Raw genomic sequence first — 10947 nt, 5'->3', positions numbered from 1 at the left:
GATGAGAAATGCAGAGATTAATATTTCACAGGACAAGACGTTGCAGTACTCTGCAGCCAGTCTGAGCATGGAGTATATCGAACTGGATAACCACGTATTTCTGGGGAATGTTTCTCAGGTAGTCCCTTAATGACAATATGATAAGGGGCTGCACTGCTACTATTGTCTCCAATTTACTGTCAGTTACGTGAGCCCTAATGGTTCAGCATTTACCACAACCAGCTGACTTACCAGAATATCTCTTGTACGTTTTCCAGTGTTTTAGAAACAGGAAGGGCAAAAGGGATTTCCTTTTATGTACAATGAGCTTTAAACAATATATGGAATAAATACTTGGGATAGGTCACTTGTGTGTGCATACAAAACCAATTACGGCAACTCCCTAATCCAGATCCGGGACTAGGTGATTATTCTCCTCCTCCTCCTTCAGGCACCATGACCATGGACTTCCATTGGATTGATCCGTGATTATGCTTGTCAAAGTACTGCAGTGGTTTGCAGGGCTGACCGGGAAACCAGAGTTCACCCCAATGCCATGGCCAAAACTGTATCAGCCATGGCTCAGTGGAGAGTACTTTCACCTCTGAGTTAGAAGGTTGTGGTTTTAAGTCTTACTCCAAGGCTTAAGCACATAAATCAAAGCTCACAATACTGAGGGAGTGCAGCACTGTTAGAGGTGCTGTCTTTTGGGTGCAACGTTAAACCGAGGCCCCGTCTGCCCTCTCAAGTGGACGTATAAGATCCCATCGCACTATTTGGAAGAAGAGCAGGGGAGTTTTCCCCAGTGCCCTGGCCCATATTTATCCTTCAACCAACATCACAAAAACAGATGATCTGGTCAATATGACATTGTTGTTTGTGGGAGCTTGCTGTGTGCAAATTGGCTGCTGGCTTTCCAATATTACAACACTTAAAAAAGTACTTCATTGGCTGCAAAGCCCTTTAGAATGTCCTGTGGTTGTGAAAGGAGCTATATAAATGCAAGTCTTTCTTTAAACTGATCTCCACAGGTGATGTATCCTCAGCCCTGGTTGTTTCAAGCCACAGTCATGTTCATTGGGGATGCACTGTTTCAATCTTGTCAGCAATAATACATTAAAATGAGTACAATTTCCTGCTAAAACTTTATAAACAAATACATTTTAAATAAAGGGAGACAAACTAAATAGGCACTAATAAAGGAGAATTAACCTAGTCTTAAACACATTGAAATGAATTAACGACATACATACATCTGCTTGCTGTGATTGAAATGCACTATTCCCCAGAAGCAAAACAATACATTGCCCATCCATTTTGAAGGCAGGAACTCTTTGAATAATGTTATCTAAATCATGGTTATGTAGGTGATGGCAGACGCCATTGATGAATCTTATCCCTGTGTATTTCTATAACACATGATTAAAAAGCCCACCTTTTCGAGCAAAACTTTAAGGAACTGCATATTTCTGCAGGATCCCTCACTTTTGCTCACAGCGTTCACAGTTCATGTGGCTTTCTCTAGATGAGGCCCCAGCTGTTTACCAGAGCCCAGTGTCGGTGTGAAAGGCGCTCCTTGTTGTCTTCTTACGAAGCACAGTTTTTTTTAAAATTCATTTACAGGATGTGGATGTCGATGGCCAGGCCAACATTTATTTCCATTCCTAGTGAGGCTGCAGAAGTTGTACATCTTCCAACACACAGTCTTTGAAAAAAAGATCATTACCAGGCACCTTTCAAAGCCATCAAAAGTGATTTTACTTTGAACCTGAGGATACCGAGCATATTCCAAGTAATGGAATTTAGACCACACCTACAGGCCACGTACAAAGTTGCGAGTGGTGTTGCAAAGACTGGGCAAGTTGGAAAGATGTTCGGCAGGACTTCAGTATTGAGGGAAGTACAATAGATCCCTGATGTCAGAAATGGGCATTTAAGATGTATGCTGCCAAGGTTGGATTATACACTTTTAGGGCAGGATTTTCTGGCCCCAACACTGACGGGCACCATCGCAGGCTGCACAGGAAAATTTGGAGGGAGCCATTAAAAGTCAACGGCTCTCCGAATTTTCCCGTGCTGCCTGCGACGATGCCCATCTGTGTCGGGGCCAGAAAATCCCACCTCTAGTCTCAGCAACACTGACCGTGAAACAATCGTTGATTGTTGTAAAAACCCATCTGGTTTACAAATCCCCTTGAGGGAAGGAAACCTGCCGTCCTTGCCTGGCCTGGCCTACATGTGACTCCAGACCCACAGCCACATGGTTGACTCTGAACTGCCCCCCTGAAATGGCCCGAGCAAGCCACTCAGTTCAAGGGCAATTAGGGATGGGCAACAAATGCCGGCCTTGCCAGTGGCGCCCACATCCCATGAAAGAATAAATTTGTCAGGGTGACTAATGACGCAGGACCATTTATTGCCTTTTCTGTATCTCTGATAACTGCCATAACCACTGATTTTTATAAAAAATATATCGTCTAGCATGTACATAAAAATCACTCGAGTGCCGACATTTTTCAGATTTTTGACAAGGGACTCTGTAGGAATCAGATATAAGTTAATATCTGACTAGTGATATGGATCCTTCTTAATTTTTTCAATCATGTGTCAGAGATCACGTGTCAATGTAGCTCATGCTATATTCTTATCTGGCTACGCCAGTGGTTTCTGAATAAGCAAATAATTCTGGTAATCTCTGCCAATTAAAAAAAAATGTAAACTGATCTACCCCTGAGCTGGTGATCCAGGAGTCATTTAATATTTCCTGTACATCTCAACACAGAAGAAAAATGCTTTGTATAGATAAAACACAAGGATTATTGGGTGCAGTGTAGTATGAATCAAAATTGCCGTGTCAGTCTAACCTAATTTAGCTATAAAACTCAACTGTTTCATACTAGCCATTGTCTCTGAACATGCCCCACCCCCTGCACTCAAAGCAGGCAATAAAACTTTCCTTGCAACGTTTTAACAACCAAACATTCTCTGTAGAAAAGATGATTTGTTAACTTTGCTTTTACACATGAATCATCGGTAGGGTTTACGTACTTCATATGAGCCAAGATTTGCTGTTTGGGTCAGTGCTTTATGCAGGCATGACTGCAAACATGCATGGCACAGAAAGCTAGAGGAAGGGTTGCGTGAGGGGAGGTGAAGGAGTCCCCCCCCCCCAGCAAGTAGAGCTCATTTTCGGAAGCCATTTTTCTTAGGTTGTGGGGGTCCGAGGTGTCAACTGGATAGCACTCTGACCTGTGACAGAAGATTGCAGGTTCAAGCCCCACTCCAGAGCTTGAGTACGGAAATTGGGACTGACAGTCCAGTGCAGTGCTGAGGAAGTACTGCACGATTGAAGATGCAGCCTTTCGGATGAGACATTAAACCGAGGCCTCGTGTGCCGTCTCAAGTTGGCATAAAAGACCCAGGGCACTATTTTGAAGAAGATCGGAGTTATTCCTGCCCAATATTTATCCCTCAATCAACATCACAAAAACAGATTTATTGGGTCATTCTCACTGCCGTTTATGGGAGCTTGCTGTGTGCAAATTGGCTGTCACGTTTCTTACATTACAACAACGATCACCCTTCAAAAGTAATTCACTGGCTATAAAGCGCTTTGGAGCATCCTGCGATCGTGAAAGGTGCTATAGAAATGCACGTCTTTATTTTTTTTTCAATAACATCCATTACCAGATCCTGGCAAGTTTAACAGGAAGAGACTCTTGATTAATTTGTTGGACATTACATGTGGCATGATTTGCAGGACATGAATTATTAATATTGTTCATTACTTCCAGAAATAAACAATTTTTTTTGAAAAAGGGAGGAACACTCTAAATCAGACGGAACTGCAACATAAGACATAGGAGCAGAAATTAGGCCATTCGGCCCATCGAGTCTGCTCCGCCATTCAATCATGGCTGATGAGTTTCTCAACCCCATTCTCCCGCCTTCCTCCGGTAACCTTTGATCCCCTTACCAATCAAGAACCTATCCATCTCGGTCTTAAATGCACTCAATGACCTGGCCTCCACAGCCTTCTGTGGCAATGAATTCCATAGATTCACCACTCCCTGGCTAAAGAAGTTTCTCCTCATCTCTGTTCTAAAAGCCCTTTACTCTGAGGCTGTGCCCTCGGGTCCTAGTCTCTCCTACTAATGGAAACAACTTCCCCACGTCCACTGTATCCAGGCCTTTCAGTATTCTGTAAGTTTCAATCAGATCCCCCCTCATCCTTCTAAACTCCATCGAGTATAGACCCAGAGTCCTCAAACGTTCCTCATATGTTAAGCCTTTCATTCCTGGGATCATTCTCGTGGACCTCCTCTGGACCTTCTCCAGGGGCAGCACATCCTTCCTGAGATACGGGGCCCAAAATTGCTCACAATATTCTAACTGTGGTCTGACCAGAGCCTTATAAGGCCTCAGCAGCACATTCCTGCTTTTATATTCTAGTCCTCTCGAAATAAATGCCAACATTGCATTTGCCTTCCTAGCTACCGACTCAACCTGCAAGTTAACCTTAAGAGAATCCTGGACTAGAACTCCCAAGTCCCTTTGCACTCCAGATTTCTGAATTCTCTCCCCATTTAGAAAATAGTCTATGCCTCTATTCTTCCTACCAAAGTGCATGACCTCACACTTCCCCACGTTGTATTCCATCTGCCACTTCTTTGCCCATTCTCCTAACCTGCCCAAGTCCTTCTGCAGCCTCCCCACCTCCTCAATACTACCTGTCCCTCCACCTATCTTTGTATCATCTGCAAACTTAGCCAGGATGCCCTCAGTTCCTTCATCTAGATCATTAATGTATAAAGTGAAAAGTTGTGGTCCCAACACTGACCCCTGCAGAACTCCACTAGTCACCGGCCTTCATCCTGAGAAGGACCCCCTTATCCCCACTCTCTGCCTCCTGCCAGACAGCCAATCTTCTATCCATACTAGTACCTTGCCTCTAACACCATGGGCTCTTATCTTACTGAGCAGCCTCCTGTGCGGCACCTTGTCAAAGGCCTTCTGGAAGTCCAAGTGGATAACATCCATTGGCTCTCCTTTGTCTAATCTACTCGTTCCCTCCTCAAAGAATTCTAATAGATTTGTCAGACATGACCTCCCCTTGATGAAACCATGCTGACTTTGCCCGATTTTACCATGCACTTGCAAGTATTCTGAAATCTCATCCTTAATAATGGACTCTAAAATCTTACCAACGACCGACGTTAGGCTAATCGGCCTGTAATTTCCTGTCTTTTACCTCACTCCCTTCTTAAACAGAGGGGTTACATTAGCGATTTTCCAGTCCTGTGGGACCCTCCCTGACTCCAGTGATTCCTGAAAGATCACCACTAACGCCTCCACTATCTCTTCAGCTATCTCCTTCAGAACTCTGGGGTGTAATCCATCTGGTCCAGGTGATTTATCCACCTTCAGACCTTTCAGTTTTCCTAGCACCTTCTCCTTGGTAATGGCCACCATACTCACCTCTGCCCCCCGTCTCTCTTGAACTTTTGGGATGTTACTCGTGTCTTCCACTGTGAAGACTGACGCAAAGTACCTATTCAGTTCCTCCGCCATTTCTTTGTTCCCCACTACTACTTCTCCAGCGTCATTTTCCAGCGGCCCAATGTCCACTTTTGCCTCTCTCTTACCCTTTATATATCTAAAAAAACTCTTGCAATCTTCTTTTATATTACTGGCTAGTGTACCCTCATATTTAATCTTCTCCCTCCTTATTTCTTTTTTAGTTGCCCTCTGTTGGTCTTTGTAGGCTTCCCAATCTCCTAGTTTCCCACTGCTCTTCGCCGCATTGTATGCTTTCTCTTTAGCTTTTATGCTGTCCCTGACTTCCCTTGTCAGCCATGGTTGCCTCGTCCTCCCTTTAGTATGCTTCTTCTTCCTAGGGATGAATTTTTGCTGTGTCTCCCAAATTACTCCCAGAAACTCCTGCCATTGCTGTTCCACTGTCTTTCCTGCTAGGTTCATCTCCCAGTCAATTCTGGCCAGCTACTCCCTCACGCCTCTGTAGTTGCCTTTATTCAACTGTAATACCGTTACATCTGATTCCACCTTTTTCCGCTCAAATTGTAGGGTAAATTCTATCATATTATGGTCACTTCCTCCTAAGGGTTCATTCACCTTAAGCTCCCTTATCAAATCTGCCTCATTACACATCACTAAATCTAGAATTGCCTGTTCCCTAGTGGGCTCCACCACAAGCTGCTCCAAAAAGCCATCTCGTAGACATTCCACAAATTCCTTTTCTTGGGATCCACTACCAACCTGATTTTCCCAGTCTACCTGCATATTGAAATCCCCCATGATCACTGTAACCTTGCCTTTCTTACATGCCTTTTCTATCTCCTGGTGTATCTTGTGCCCCACATCCTGACTACTGTTCAGAGGCGTGTACATAACTCCCATTATGGTTTTTTTACCTTTGCGGTTCCTCAACTCTACCCACACAGATTCTACATCATCTGACCCTACGTCATTTCTTGCTATCGATTTAATTTCATTTCTTACTAACAAAGCAACCCCACCCCCTCTGCCAACCTGCCTATCTTTTCGATAGGATGTATATCCTTGGATATTTAGCTCCCAGTCCTGAACCCCTTGCAGCCATGTCTCCGTAATGCCCACCACATCATACCTGCCAATTTCAATCTGCGCCACAAGCTCATTTACCTTATTTTGTATACTGCGTGCATTCAGATACAACACCTTCAGTCCTGTATTTCCCGTCCCCTTTCTCATTGTCGTCCTTTTATCTGATGTGCTTGAAGTTAGATTCCTAGCCCTTTCCAAACACTCTGTCCTATTTTGTGTTCTGGAGACTTTAATAGCCTCTCCTGGGCTCTCCTTTCTTTTCAGTTTTTTCATAATTTCCCATGAAGTTGAATCCACCCCCCCACACGCTAACCTGCTGCTTTGTTTCCCATTAGTCATACTTCTTGTAGTTTTACCCTTCCCTCCTCCCCCACTTTCTAGTTTAAAGTCCTGTTGACCACCCTATTTACCCTTTTCGCTAGATCATTGGTCACAGATCGGTTCAGGTGGAGACCGTCCCAACGATACAGATCCCTCCTGTTCCAATGCTGATGCCAGTGCCTGCAGATGGCCTCTGATGTGATGTGGACTGTTAAGTCGCAGCCATTGGCGATTTCCAATACAACAACAGCCAGCATTGCAACTTCAACATCACAACGTTGTCCCCAAAGGGCTTTACTCGGGGAGGAGTCAAAAAAGACAAAAATAGTAAAAGGGCAGATGCTAAATTTTGGTGAATTGGGAGAAGGGATTGAAAACCTGGTTGAAAAGAAGCTGGGTTTTGAGATGGTGTTTCAAACTTTGAAGAGAAGCTGAGAGGCAGCGGAGATGAGGGGAGGGCTGAAATGGCTGAAGGGTCTGCAACAGATGGTGGGGTGAAGTCAGGTAGGGGAAGGGAAGGAAGGAGGTGGGGGGAAGGCCAGGGACATTGACCCGAGGCTGAGGGAAGTGACAAAGGACTAAGGTTGCAAAGATGACGGTGTGGGGCGGGTGGCGGGGGAGGGGGAAGGAGGCTTCCGGTTACAAACTTTCTGTGAACTTACAAACATCAAATGCAAATTTGAGATGTTGAAAAATGCAATTCTGTTTCTTCTTTGGCTGATTTTATCTGTTTGGATTTCCAAGGCATAGAAAGGGCTACAAATCAGAGACCAGTCCTAAATAACAGAACTGAAAGCCGACTTTTACCAAGTTGCAAAATTCAAAGAGATCAAAATCGGCGCAGAAAGAAACAGAAGTGACAGGAGAGTTGGGCAGGTGGGTGAGTAGCTGAGGGAGGAAGCTCAGGAAGGGGGCTGTGGGGCCAGGGTGAAAGTTGCGAAAGTTCCCTCAATTGCTGATGCCTCCAGTGTCTTTAGTCTCAGGAAGAGAGAGAGAGAGAGAGAGAGAGCCACAATCTGGGATCAAGAAAGGGAGAATGATCCGCGCTGAGTCAAACTGAGACAGACAGAAAAAAAACACAAAGGGAGCCTAACAGAGTGAGGGGGAGAGAAAGCAAGAAAATATACATTGGGATGGAGAGAGATAAAACCACAAAAACACACTGGGAGAAAGTGGTCTGGCTTTCTCGTGCCAAGAATCGACTAGTTGTTTGCAAAATACAAACATCGGGCACTCAACATTTTCCTTCAGCTAAATTGGCTCTGTTGCTCCTGGATGGAGTCAGTGGCCAGGGTGTGGAGTTTTTATAGTCTTTCAAGTGGTCATTTTAAGATAGCCTTGTGCACAGGGTTTGTTAACAGTGAGGCCATTAGAGTCATCTTTTTGCCCCTGTGTCTAATGAGCAAGTCAAACAAAGGGCGAGGGCCATCAGTTCACAATTAATAAAATAATCCATTAATGAGCCTTTTTCTCCTGCTTAATCATTTTTGTAATGGGCTTCTTGAATTGCTCAGTGTGTGGACGCAGTGACTGAGCTGTTTGGACCACTGAGGTATTAGCATGGATCCCTGGTCTGTGCTAAATTCACTGATCTTCACTGTGGGAGTGACATGCTCCTCGACGAGAAGAGTGAAATCCTGGCCAAAGCTCCTGCGCTTAGCCTCCCTGTTGGAGAGTACAGATTTCTAGATGTTGGTTGACAACATGATTGGCTGTGCCTCCAGGTCTGAAGCCCGCCACAGTTGAATTGCTTGCCAATGCGCACTACCTTGACTCTCGCATTCAGAATGGCAACTGGGTGAAGTTCTGAAGGGTGGTCACTGCCTCTGAAATCAAACCCCAGCTGCTCCTTCAGGCAGGGAAAGGAATGGTAAAAGGATTTAGATTGATAGAGTATTGGGTTAGTAAGAATTCATTCAGGGAAAAGGCAATATCTTACACAAAAACCCTTTAGGAAAGGTTAAGGTGCCTTTGTGCTGATTAAACTGACTGAGCTATGAGCACCAGTATGATATTATAGAGCAGCAAACGGGTTCTTCAGACACAATGGGCAACATTTTCCCCCCATTGAGGGGGATGTGCGGGAGCAGGCAGAGGGTGGGCAGGTTCCCGATCGGCGCCCCCAGTGAGGGGGCCATTGAACGCGAAAGAGCGCACAGATCTCCCTGAAGCAAAGTGCTGGCCTCAGGGGAATCGGCTCAGACTTGGACCCCTTTAAATAAAGGTGAGGAAAAAAATTTCGCTGCCACGTCCCCTCATGTGACACTGGCGCATGAGTTGGGACGTGTCCACAACTTTTATTTTAACACACTCTGAAATTTTAAAACCCCTCATGAAACCTCACCCCGCCCGCGGGTGAGGTTTCAATGCTTTTTCAGAAGCCCGCCAGGGCTCCCGGCCTGCCCGCCGACCTCAGGGTTGGACGGGCAGGTCGATTAATGACTTTAATTAGTGTCTCAATGGCCTCAATAAGCCGTTGACAGGTTGGCGGACGCACAGCTGGTTTGGCTGCACCCCCGCCGACCTGAAAATGAAAATGACGCGGGGTGGCATCGGGAGTGCCACCTGATGTCACCCCCCGGGTCATTTTACGCATTGGCGAATGGGCACCGCTCACCGACCAGAAAATGCAGCCCAATGGGCCGTAACCTCCGACTCGTGTCAGAGAGCCCTGACCCGCAGAGATTAGGAGAAATACATGCACACGTACCTGGCCTTGAAAACTGCGTGGCCGCTTCCGCACTGCGGAGCTGCTTGGGGTCTGCACGGAAAGAATCCTCGCAGGCCCTAGCGAAGTCTCGATCCATCGTATTCAAAGAGGTCACGTCCCCTTTTTTTACAGCACTTGCTGCCGGAAAGCAGGTAAGTTTAAAGGGCCAGGGAAATGGACAGGCCAGGGAGGAGGTAAGGTGCCTCAGGTAAGTAGATAGGATTCAAACGTTGGGGGTGTCCAAGGTCTTAGGAGGGAGGAGATTGTGTCCGGTTGGGGGGGTGGGGGGCTGGGTGTATCAGGTTGGGGGGGGGTCCGAGGTCTGCGGGGTGGATGGGGGCATTTGGAGGTCAGTGTGGGTGGGGGGGGCTCTCGATGTTGGGGGGGTCTGAGGTCAGGGTCCGGTGGTCGAGGGGGTCCGGAGGTCGGGTCGGGGGGCTGGTGGCAGAGGTCAGGGATTCTGGAGTTCAGGTGAGGGGGGCGTCTGGAGGTCGGGGGGGGGGGAGGGGGTCCGGTGGTCAGGGGGCCAGAGGTCGGGGGTGGGGGGGGTGGTGGGGGTGGGGGGGGTTGTTCGGAGGTCGGGGTGTTCGAGATCTGGGCAGGCGGTCCGAGGTGGGGAGGATTGGGGGGGAGGTGGGGGCATTCGGAGGTCAGGGGTCCAAGGTCCGGGGGGCGTGGAGATCTGATGTCAGGGCTGTGCTGAGGTTGGTGGGTGGAGGTTTGGTTGTTGGAGGTCGGGAGGGGGAGATCGGGGGAGTCCCGTGTGGGGCAGTGGGTGTGGAGGTGGAGGTTTGGGAAGTCCTGTGGGGTCGATCTGGGTCTTTAGAATAGTTCATTGGAATTTAGAAGAGGTTTCAATTCTTCTAACTTTTTCTGGGTAGCTATTGGTAAAACCCCACCGGAACCATCAAAGTTTGCAATTTCAATTGCATTTTTGGATGGTTCCCAGCACAGCGCAAATGACCAGAGGAAGTTAGCACTTCTGGGCAATTGCTGTGCAAATCCTTGCTTGGGAACTTGCCAGTGGGATTCCCCAGCGCATCTTTCGGGTATTCCCAAATCCAAAGCTGGAGAGCACAGAAGTTACGGGCCAATGTCAAGAACGCGAGAGAAACACAGTCTTCCCTTGAGTGTCTGACGGCACATCAGATGTGGAGTATGCATGACCCGGAATAGTGGAAAGGAGGAGAATGGTTGAACTAAAGTTGAGCTGAACACCTTCCCATTTATTCCAAGGGTTTCCAAATCATTAAGTCTGGAGCTGATGTCTGATGCTTCAACAAAAGAAATCAATAACAAAATTGCTGACAAGAGCTGAAGTTGCTCAAAGAGCA

This window comes from Cetorhinus maximus, chromosome 27 (genome assembly GCF_964194155.1).
Source record: "Cetorhinus maximus chromosome 27, sCetMax3.hap1.1, whole genome shotgun sequence".
Classification (NCBI taxonomy): domain Eukaryota; kingdom Metazoa; phylum Chordata; class Chondrichthyes; order Lamniformes; family Cetorhinidae; genus Cetorhinus; species Cetorhinus maximus.
This window is presented reverse-complemented; position numbering follows the sequence as displayed.